Source organism: Platalea leucorodia, assembly GCF_965183815.1.
Source record: "Platalea leucorodia genome assembly, chromosome: 4".
Taxonomy (NCBI): Eukaryota; Metazoa; Chordata; class Aves; order Pelecaniformes; family Threskiornithidae; genus Platalea; species Platalea leucorodia.
Window position 1 is genome coordinate 61,552,883 of NC_138826.1, and position 12,099 is coordinate 61,564,981.

At 45.8% G+C, this 12,099-nt stretch overlaps 1 protein-coding gene across 1 annotated transcript in view; it reads right to left on the reverse strand.

Moving 5' to 3' along the window:
* AMN1 (antagonist of mitotic exit network 1 homolog) overlaps positions 1–11,856 on the reverse strand; it is a 38,083-nt gene extending 26,227 nt beyond the window's left edge. Inside the window, exon 1 of the mRNA XM_082309229.1 lies at positions 11,781–11,856. The gene's annotated coding sequence lies outside the window, so the exon portion shown is untranslated. The remainder of the gene's footprint in view (positions 1–11,780) is intronic.
* Positions 11,857–12,099: the final 243 nt, after the last annotated feature.

Below are 12,099 nucleotides of genomic sequence, written 5' to 3' on the forward strand. Positions count from 1 at the left end.
CTGTGTGCCTGCATGATGAACCTAACCAGAAGACACCCCTGGCTGACAAGCAACCAATTCTCTTGCTATTTTTCACAAGATTCAGTTTACCACATCTGCTTCTCCCATCAGCTAGTCTGGCAGTGGGTAGAGGCTAGTGGGTAGCAATGAGGCTAGGGTTGTGCTGAGGCTAAGTTTACTATTCCTCAGCTTGTGGGCTGGAAATTATTACTAGCCCAGTGACAGCCTTTAACTGTTCAACCTCAGGAGTTGCTTCTGAAGCAGCTCATGAACTGCCAAACTTCACACACCCGTGCTGTATCTCAAACTGAAACTGGCGCCAGGCTATCTCAGGGACCAGTTACATGCTGCTCTTACACCGATTTGACTGCAGGCAGATGCAGAAAGGTCTTCAGTCACATCAGCCTAAACATGGTGAGAAACTGTACTGATAAAACACCAGGCTGTAAACAGTGATTCAGGAAGCGCTTGAACATAGACTCTCTGCAAAGCTGCTTTTAGTAAGTCAGGCCTCAGCTTGTACTGGTAAATGGGGTTATTCCTCCCCTGGTGCAGGACAGCACTTCCCTTTGCTGAACTTCATGAGGTTCCTCTCTGCCCATTTCTCCAACCTGTCAGTTGTCTCTGTTCAGAGGGACATCATCAGGTACATCAACCGCTGTTCCCAGTTTTGGATCATCTGCAAACTTGTAAGCATGCACTTTGCCCCATTGTCAAGGTCAATAATGAAGATGTTAAGTGGTATGACCCTAGTATTGACCTCAAGGGACTGGTCTCCATCTTGTCTTTGTGCTGTTGATCACAACCCTTTGAACCCAAAAGTTCAGTCTGTTTCCAATCTACCTCACTATCCAATTATCCAGCCCATACTGGGCTGGAAGGCAACCTGATCTAGTTGAAGATGTCCCTGCTCATTGCAGGGGGGTTGGACTAGATGACCTTTAAAGGTCCCTTCCAACCCAAACTATTCTATGAATCTATTCTATGATTCTATACTTCATAAGCTTATTGATGATGTTCTCAGAGACTGCCAAAAGCCTTATTAAAATAAACATCACTGTTCTACCCTCATCTAGCAAGTCAGTCATCTCATCACAGAAGGCTATGAAGTTAATGAAGCACAATTTCATCTTCATAAAAGCATGCTGACTACTCTCAGTAACCTTGTCTTTCATGTGTTTGGCAATGGTTTTCTGGAGGATTTCCTCTTTTATCTTCCCAGGGATGGATTTGAAGCTGTAGTTCCCTGGATCCTCCTCATTGCTGCCTTCTCTCAGGAACTTTCAAAGATAATCAAGAGTGGCCTCACAATGATATCAGCCAGCTCCATCAGTACTCATGGATACATCCCATCAGGTCACATGGACTTATTTATGTCCAGCTTCGGCATCCCCTTACCTTGTCCTGCTCCACCAACAGCAAGTTTTCCTTGCTCTAGACTTCCACCCTGCTCTCAGAGAACCGGGATTCCTGGTCTTACCAGTAAAGGCAGGACCACAAGGCAGGGACTGGGGGAGAAAAGTCCTTCCCACTGTAAGGGAAGATCAGGTTTGTGACCACCTAAGGAAAGCGAACATACATAAGTCTATGGGTCCTGACAAGATGCATCGCAGAGTCTTGAGGGAATTGGCTGATGTAGTTGCCAAGCCACTCTCTATGGTATTTGAAAAGTCATGGCAGTCAGGTGGAGTCCCCAGTGACTGGTAAAAGGGAAACATTGCACCTATTTTTAAAAAGGGTAGAAAGGAGGACCCTGGGAACTACCAACCTGTCAGCCTCATCTCTGAGCCTGGGAACATCATGGAACAGATCCTCCTAGAAGCTCTGCTAAGACACATGAGGACAGGGAGGTGATTCAAGACAGCCAGCATGGCTTCACCAGGGCAAGTCCTGCCTGAGCAACCAAGTGGCCTTCTATGATGGAGCTACTACCTCAGTGGACAAAGGAAGAACTACGGATGTCATCTATCTGGACTTCTGTAAGGCCTTTGACACGGTCCCCCACAACATCCTTCTCGCTAGATTGAAGAGATGTGGATTTGATGGGTGGACTGTTCGGTGGATAAGGAATTGGTTGGATGGTCACATTCAGAGGGTAGTGTTCAATGGCTCGATGTCCAGATAGAGATCGGTGATGAGTGGTGTCCCTCAGGGATCTGTATAGGAACCAGTACTGTTTAATATCTTCATCAATGACATAGACAGTGGGATCAAGTGCACTCTCAGCAAGTTTGCAGATGACACCAAGCTGAGTGGTGTGATTGACACGCCTGAGGGATGGGATGCCATACAGAGGGACCTGGACAGGCTGGAGAGGTGGGCCTGTGTGAACCTCATGAGGTTCAACAAGGACAAGTGCAGGGTCCTGCACGTGGGTCAGAGCAACCTCTGGTATCAACACAGGCTGGAGGATGAAGGGATTAAGTGCAGCCCTGAGGAGAAGGACTTGGGGGTACTGGTGGATGAAAAGCTGGACATGAGCCGGCAAAGTGCGCTCGTAGCCCAGAAGGCCAACTGTATCCTAGGCTGCATCAAAAGCAGCGTGGCCAGCAGGTCAAGGGAGGTGATTCTGCCCCTCTACTCTGCTCTGGGGAGACCCCAACTGGAGCACTGCGTCCAGCTCTGGAGTCCTCAGCACAGGAAAGACATGGACCTGTTGGAGTGGGTCCAGAGGAGGGCCACTAAAATGATCAGAGGAACACCTCTCTTATGAGGAAAGGCTGAGAGAGCTGGGGTTGTTCAGCCTGGAGAAGAGAAGGCTCTGAGGAGACCTTATTGGGGCCTTTCAATATTTAAAGGGGGCTTATAAGAAAGATGGGGATGAACTTTTTAGCAGGGCCTGTTGTGGTAGGACAAGGGGTAATGGTTTTAAAGTAAAAGAGGGTAGATCAGACTAGTTATAAGGAAGAAATTTTTCACGACGAGGGTGGTGAAACAATGGCACAGGTTGCCCAGAGAAGTGGTAGATGCCCCATCCCTGGAAACATTCAAGGTTGGGTTGGATGGGGCTCTGAGTAACCTGATCTAGTTGAAGATGTCCCTGCTCATTGCAGGGGGGGTTGGACTAGATGACCTTTAAAGGTCCCCTCCAACCCAAACTATTCTATGATTCTATGAAGACTAAGGCAAAGAAGGCATTGAGGACCTCAACCTTTTCTATGTCTGCTTTGCAGTGTGAGGTTCTGGTTCTGTTGGATCTCAAGAAAAAGGCACAAGATGCTTAAGAGAAAAATGTGCTTTTAAAAGTTACAGTGAGAAGTCTTACATGTCTCTTCCAATGCTGGGAAACACATAATGATACAGCATGGGGCAGACCTCTCTGGCAGTGCCACTGCTATGCAGAATTCTTCTGTGGTGAGGTTCAATGGCCTTATTGTTTATCACACCTTTACAGTATTCTTCCAAGTAAAACAAAGCCATCAATCTCTTACTTGTACAATGCTGAATGTTCTAGAGGGTACACTGAGGTTTGCTGAAAGCGTTATGCTTTTACACATTCCCATGGGAACAAGCTCTTACAAAGAGTACGTACAGGTTGCATTGTTAATGGCAGCACATACTAATGTCATGTTATATGCTCAGGTTTAGCAGTCACTCATGCTAACATCCACCTCTGTAATCAAAATCTACAGTTAAACTCTACCTAAGTTCTGCTTGAAATCACTATCTCTTCTTTATAATGCCTTCTGTGGTAGCCCACTACAGTATTCTTTTTCACCAGGTCCCAGCCCTATTCAGGAGTGGGCCCACTTTTTCTCTTGCAGAAGCACTTCTTGTTGTCCTTCGCGTTCCTCACCAGATGGATTTGGCTTTCCTAACCCCCACCCTGGCACACTTGGACAGTGGCTCTGTTCCTTCTGGGTCACCTGTCCTTGCTTCCACCTCTTGTATGCTTCCTTTTCATGCTTGAGTTCAGTCAGGATCATCCTGTTCATTCATGCAGGCCCTTCTCGACCTTTACAGGTTTTCCTGCACACCAGGATGGACCATTCTTGACCTCGTAGGAGGCGATTTCTTGGGACCTCTGGATCTTTGGACCTCTTGATTCCTCTGGACTGCTCTTCTCTTCAGGATCATATCAAGTGGATTCATCCAAGTAGATCCCTGAACAGGCTAAAGTCCAGCCTCTTGAAATCCAGGATCATGATCCTGTTTTTTGCCTTCTTCCCTCCTTTCATGATTTTGAACTCCATTTCAAGGCAGCCTCAGCCTTCACATCCGTGATTGGGACTCCAACTTGCTTATAAGGATCACTGCCAGCAGAGTACCTTCCCTCATCAGCAACTCAATCTCCTGTGTTAAGAAGTTTGCAAAGCACTATGGGATAATAGCGGAAGATAGGCAAGGAGGATTATAAACACGCTCAAGTGACCTGCAGCTAGGCTGTAGACAAATACATATATCATACTAATTGTTATTTATCCTTGTGTGCTTGACAAGTAGAACATCTGTGTTTAGATAACATAGGCCTATGATAGACTTAGAGGCACCCTATTGGACATGCTTGAAATTCCTGCCCTGCCCTGATCTTTGGAGAAGATCAAAGCAGAGGGGTAAACTACACCTGCGTGAATCCTTGATAAACAGGCAAAAACAGCAGGGCCGGCAATCCTCCAGCATGGACCGAGCTCAGCTTGTGTGCGTCTGCCTGGGTGCTGCTTCAGGGATCCCCTGGTTGGCGAGGTAATGAAAATTAATTTACTCTTTGTATTTCATCCGTAGTTTTGTGGTTGTTCCTGCGTCCTGCCTATGCTGACTCACATTTGGCGTAGTCCGCAGGATTCAGGAACAGCTGTGCCATGGCCGGCAAAAAAGGCAGTGACTCCCCATCTTCCGGGATGGCCCAGAACTGAGCACTGGACCCCTGTGGCCACTTTCCTGCCTTCGTTGGCTCTGCCAGAAGCATGGCCTGAAATTGATGACAGGGCAGTAGTTATCCCCCAGACAACTGAAATGGCTACGCACAGATTGCCATGGAAAGTGGCATCGGAGTCTTCTCACAAGTTAGCAGGGAGATTTGGATGATTATTAGTTACCAGTCTTACAGCTCTTGACTGTGAAGATGTAGCATTACAGAGTAAAATGAGACAGCTGGGAAGGGAAATCGGGACTTTACAAGATGCAAAGGCGATCACAGGAGAAGTAATTACTACTCAAGCAGAGCAGTGCCATGGGCTGCAAGGTACTGTAGAGAGGTTGGTAGAGCGCATTGCTAATAAACAAAGGGACAGATATGGAAAAAGTAAGGTTTTGATTTTGCAAGTTCATGCTGTCACCACAAAACCTTCTCGGGGTCCTGAGGAATGGGGTGGAAATACTTCGAGTGAGTCCTCAGACTCCAAGTTTGAGTTTGAGTCAGATTTAGAAGGCAGGGAGGTGGTAGAAGCACGACCCCTCATACAACTGAGGGGGCAGCAGGAACAAGCGGATGGGGGAGTGCAGGTCATGCATACTTAAACCCTGAAAAAGTTAGGGGAATTTTCAGAGATCTATCAGCAAAAGAGTGCCAAGACAGCAGAAATGAAGGTTTGGCAGGTCCCCCAAAATTGCCACCACTGTAGCCTCTTACCATGAGGGGAACTGGTGCCCCTATGTTCCTTTAATTATAGAGTGGCAGTCTGGGGGGATTTTACATGTATTAGCTCTGGTGGATACTGGAGCTGAAGTTACTATATTACATAATAGTATTAATAATAAAGAAGCCACATCACAGATCTGTGGATCAGGGGGAAATCCAACCTTTGCTCTCTGAGCTAAGATTACCTTAACAATAGGAAATGCCACTCCATTTACCATGGTGGTGTTAATTGCCCCAATTAAAGAATATATTTTGGGTATTGATGTATTGGCAGGATGAACAACTGAAACTTTAAATGGTCACTTCTGCTTCGGGACTTCGCAAGTGGGATTTGCTATTTGATCTATAATTGTCTTGCATGGATTTCCAAAGTGGGATCCTGTTGTGCTGCCCGTGCCTGCCAAGGTGGTAACTGTAAAGCAACATCATATTCCAGGGAGGAGAAGGAAATTACTCAAACCATCCAGGCACTTCAACAAGTGGGAAACATTAAGAAAACCATGACTGCTTTTAATAATCCTATTTGGCCTGTTTGAAAACCAGACAGCACTTGAAGAATTACTGTAGATTATAGAGAACTGAATAAAGTCACTCCCCCACTTGCAGTTACGATACCAGACATGGTTACTCATAGAAAAAATTAGCAAAAATTTACAACCCTTTAAGGTGGTGACAGATCTTGCTAATGCTTTCTTTTTGATAGCCATTGCTTCAGAAAGCCAAGACCAGTTTGCCTTTACCTGGCAACAAAAGCAGTATGCTTTCCAAGTATTGCCTCAGGGATAAAAACACTGTCCCTCCATTTGCCCCAAATGATAGCAGCTAATGTAGCATTATGGTCAGGTACCGTTACTGTTTACCATTATATTGATGATCTATTGACTATGGCAGAGTCACCAGAAGAAACTGAAGTAGCTGCCAAATCGCTGAAAGCGCATTTACAGGACTGAGGCTGGGCAATTAATCCAAAGAAAATACAGGGCCCTAGTACTACTGTACAATTTTTGTGAATAGTTTGGCATGGACAGATTAGAAAAATACCAAATAAAGGACAGCAAACAGTCCAGCGATTTCCTGTAGCAGCCACAGTAAATAAGCTACAGGCCTTCTTGGGACTTGTAGGGTATTGGAGAACTTTTATCCCACATCTGGCAGCATTAATGCGCCCTCTACAGAAATTAACTAGGAAGAAGGTTGTCTGGCAGTGGATCAAGCAACAAGAAATCTTTGGTACGTGCAAAAATGCTTTGATTGAGCATGTGCAATTATACACTCCTAGGCAAGGATATCCTTTTGAATTAGAAGTAACAATTCTAGATGATATAGTCTTGTGGGGATTGTGGCAGATGACTGGGCCAAAAACTCAGAAAGAACCTGTAGGATTTTGGTCCAAGGCATTACAAGGCTCTGCTATACATTATACCTCAATGGAAAAACAAATTTTAGCTGTAATTTGGGCACTACAAGAAACCGAAAGAATCACAGGCCAAGATAGTGTGACTATACACACACCCATACCTATTCATGGGTGAGTTACTGATGATTCTGTTCAGACCCATGCAGGGGTAGCTCAGGCAGCCACACATTGGAAATGGAAACGTTATTTACAGCAACAATTGCTACCAGGAAGGCCACATGTAACCACTCCATACACCACGCTTCTAGGAACTGTATCATTTAATCATATGCCCGCAGTAGGGGAAACTCTTCCCCTTGGAAATATCTCTATGTCTCTGTGGAGGAAGATCCCCCTTACGACAAGTTCATAGAAGAGCACAGAAAGATGCCTGGTTTACCGATGGAAGTGCAACATACACGACAACTAGACAAAGACAATGGAGAGCAGTTGCATAGGCTCCAGTTCCAGGAATTATATTATGGCAAACAGGTGTACAGGCATCTAGTCAGTGGGCTGAACTCATTGTAGCATCTCTTGCCATCCTGGAGGGGAAGGCACATTACTTGTATACAACCCAACTGACAGTGTATAAAAGCCTCACAACGTGGTTGCCTTGCTGGGCCCAAGAGGACTGGCATGTACAAGAATACCCTATATAGGGAACAGATATACGACAACAAATTTGGCAATACGTACAAAGGTATCCTTTAAAAGTAAGGCATGTCTCAGCTCATCAAAAAGATCATTTGCTTGAGTCACAAAACAGGGAAGGAGATGATATGACCTCCGCTGACGTAACATGCTCAAGCTATAAATGCACGTGTAGCTTGTGGACATGGCTCAGCTTGTACTGCGCGCACATGGGACATTGCTCACAATCAAACCCCTCTGCTATTACACATTTATAAAGCATGTGCACATAATTGTAATATTTGTACGCAGCTACATTTAAGGGCATTATATAGGCCACGGGGAAAGATAAGACAGGGTCAGTGCGCCTTGAATGCCTGGCAGGTGAATTACATGGGCCCCCTGCCCCTGTCAAGGGGGTGGCAATATGTATTCGCTGCTGTGGATACAGTGTCAGAACTGTTTTTTTCTAAACTCACCAAATACGCTAATCAACATAGCACAGCTGAAGCATTAAAACAACTCATTCATCAACACAGACCTCCTCACCAAATACAAAGTGACCAAGGAACACACTTTAGTGGACATAATGTTCAAGATTGAGCTCAAGGGCTAAGGACAGATTGGATATTCTATGTTGCCTACCATGCCCAAGCTAATGGCTTGATTGAAAGAATGAATGGGATATTGAAAGAACAATTAAAAAAGCTAACCAGTACTAAAACTTTACAACATTGGAGCTCACATCTCACTAAAGCAATTTTTTTGTTAAACAGCCAGAACATTCATAATCAAACACCCTACGATCGTATTACAACACCTCCAGTACAAAACACTGAAATTCTTCCAGATTGTATCTCTCCCAAAATATTAACAACTGGGGAAATGGAATTGTTTACACCAACAGATTGTGTGGTGGAACTGCGACCTATTGGTCTAGATGTGAAGATTCATATAATAACTCCTGAGAATGCCGTATGGTTCTGTACCCCAACTTCTCCTCTTATTTTACCTCCTCGGTTGAGATCAGATTCTTAAGTTCTTGTATTTCAGGTGTCTTCAACAAATACCTGTGCCTTATCTAGAGGAGACAGCATTGAAATGGTGTTATTGGTGTCACAAACCCAACATCGAATTGAAATTCAATCTGAAAAAGCACAAGCCGTAGCTCTTCAATCTGTGTGGGCAATTACCCCACATCAGGTTATCAAACCTGGGGTAATATTAGCTAAAGGAGCCGGAGCAACGGCACATGTACTGCTGGAAGGAGATGGCACTCCTGTTTTCCTCCCTTATCACAGGTTGGCTCATCATGATTTGTAGTCAAAGCACATGCTTTGGTAATGTATTCAGTAGCAAACATAGCACCTGGCATGTGCTCTAGCACAAGGTTTAAATCGGACAAAGGCAATTGCTGCCTTGAATTTGGAGGTAACAGCTGTGTGCCAAAGAACATTACAAAATCAATTTATGGTGGACTGTCTCCTTCTTCAACACCATAAATGCTGCGTTAATTTTGAAAGCATGTGTTACTTCAACATACCTGATGAATCAGCCAGCATAGAGGACAACATTCAACATCTCCATCAAATAAGGAACCTACTGGTGGTGCCTGGCTAGCAGAGTGGTTTAATTCCCTGACAGAATGGGTGGGACACCTGATTCAAAGCATTATTGTAGGGATATGTTTATTCCTTTTTCCATATGTGTTTATTACGTACCTCTGTAAGTTACCCTACACCCTGCAAGCCCAAATGGACACCTCCAGCTTTGCCAGCCCCAGCAGAAGTGGTCCCTTGAGCAAAGGGGTGGAATGTGGGATAACAACGGAAGATTGGCAAGGAGGATCATAAACACGCTCAAGTGACCTGCAGCTGGGGTGTAGACAAATACATATATCATACTAATTGTTATTTATCCTTGCATGCTTGACCAGTGGAACATCTGTGTTTAGATAACATAGGCCTATGATAGACTTAGAGGCACCCTATCAGACATGCTTGAAATTCCTGCCCTGCTACAAAGAAGATCAAAGCACAGAGGTAAACTATGCCTGCACAAATCCTTGATAAACAGGCAAAACCAGCAGGGTCAGTGATCCTCCAGCATGGACCAAGCTCAGCAGTGCCTGCATCCCTGCTTGTGTGCCTCTGCCCAGGTGCTGCTTTGGGGATCCCCCAGTGGGTGAGGTAATGAAAATAAATTTACTCTTTGCATTTCATCTGTGGTTTTGTGGTTGTTCCTGCGTCCTGCCTGTGCTGACACACAACTCTAGATGGATTTGGCTTTCCTAACCCCCACCCTGGCACACTTGGACAGTGGCTCTGTTCCTTCTGGGTCACCTGTCCTTGCTTCCACCTCTTGTATGCTTCCTTTTCATGCTTGAGTTCAGTCAGGATCTCCCTGTTCACGCAGGCCCTCCTCCACCTTTACAGGTTTTCCTGCGCACTGGGATGGACCATTCTTGACCTCATAGGAAGTGATTCCATGGTGGGGGGGGGAGAAAAAAAACAACACAACAACCAGCTCTCCTGGAACTCTCTTCTCTTCAGGATCATATCAAATGGATTCATCCAAGTAGATCCCTGAACAGACTAAAGTCCAGCCTCTTGAAATCTAGCACCATGATCCTAGTCTTTGCCTTCTTCCCTCCTTTCATGATCCAGTACTCCATTTCAAGGCTGCCCCAACCTTCACATCCATGACTAGGACTCCAACTTGCTTGTAAGGATCACTGCCAGCAGAGCATCTCCCCTCATCAGCTCCTCAGTCTCCTGTGTTAAGAAGTTGTCAAAGCACTCAGAAATTTGCTGGATTGCTTGTGCCCTGCAATGGACACTGGGGTGGCTGAAATCCCCCATTAAGACCAGGGCCCACAAATATGAGGCCTCTAGTTGCTCAAGGAAGGCTTCATCTAGAACTCCATCCTGAAGAAGTTGTCTTTAGCAGACACGCACCACATTGCCCATGTTGGTCTACCCATTAATCCTGAGCCATAAACTCATCTGGCTCATTGTCTGGCCCTAAGCAGGGCTCCATGCAATCCCACTGCCCTCTCACATAAAAAGCAACTTTCCCTCCTCACCTTCCTAGCATGTCCTTCCTAAAAAAAGCCCGTTTCAATCTGTTGTGGTACTCCAGTCATATGAGCTATCCCGCCATGTCTCCATGATCCCAATGATATTGTAGTCCTATAATTTCACAGTGCTCTCATTGCTCCCACTTGTTCCCCATGGTGCATGCATTAACGCACAGAGACTTCAGAGAAGCACTCAATCATACTGACTTCCTAGAAAGGGTATGGCAGCATTCCCTACAATGCTGTCCTGTAGGCACTTCTTTGTATGCATGTACTTGGGTGACCCCACTTCAGCCCTATTTAGTTGATGATAAAGTCCCCTCCATTCACATGAGCCCACGCCCTTTGCTTGATAACCTCATCCATAACTTCTCCACTTGATTGTCATCCTCTCTTTCCCTTGTCATTCCTAGTTTAAAGCTCTTCTTACCAGGCTGACCATCCTGTTGGAAAACTCCCCGCCTCTCCCGCCCCGCACCTTAGTCCAGTGGATCCTACCTTTTCCAAGCAGTATTCAGTCCTCAAAGAGCATGCCATGTTCATATAAACCAAAATCCTATTGTTGTTGACCAGCAGGTCTGAGGAGACACCAGATGGGCCCTTATGTCCTCGACCATCACCCCAGAGCTATACATATCATATTTGGTACTTTTCAGGTCTTCCCTGGCAACATTATTGATGCCCATGTGAAAAAGCAGCAGGGAACCATAATCAGAAAGCCAGAGAAGCCTCTGCAGGCTCTCCGTGATATCACAAACCAGAGGCCCTGGCAAGCAGCAAAGCCCCCCCAGAGAACAGATCAGCAGACAGGCCTGTTCCCTACATCAGAGGGGTCACCACCTACTAACCCTCAGTGCTGCCTTCTGGTGCTCCTGTGTGGCTCAGGGTCAGCCAGCTCAGATGTTTCACCTGACAGAGCTCCCAGCCTCTTTTCTCCAACCATGGCACTGAAAATATTTTGTAACTACAAATCTTCAGGTAGAGCATGGGCCTTCCTCCTACTACCAGAAGTCACCAGCTTCCAGCTTTCACCATCCTCGGACTCTCTGCTGCCCACCCTGATAGACTCAACCTGCCCCTCCTTCGGTACATACCTCCCTGGTTTCTTGAAGCTGTAAGGTCTCAGAGAAGATCCAGCCAGTCTCTTTCACAATCTCTGACGATGTATAGTGTGCTGACCTCCTCCTGCAGCTCCTTTGCTTAATAAAATGCCTCAAAAACTGTGTATCTCCCTTCAGTCTAAAGGAGGATCTTCGCCTGCTCCAGACCAGCACCCTCCTTCTGAAGCTCTGCCTGGGTCAAGACCTCTAACATTACAGGGGAAGTTTTTCCAATAGCTGCTGAGGACAATGCCTTGTAGCACACTCCCACTGCTGCTGAGGAAACATGTGTTGTTATGAGATAAGGCACCAG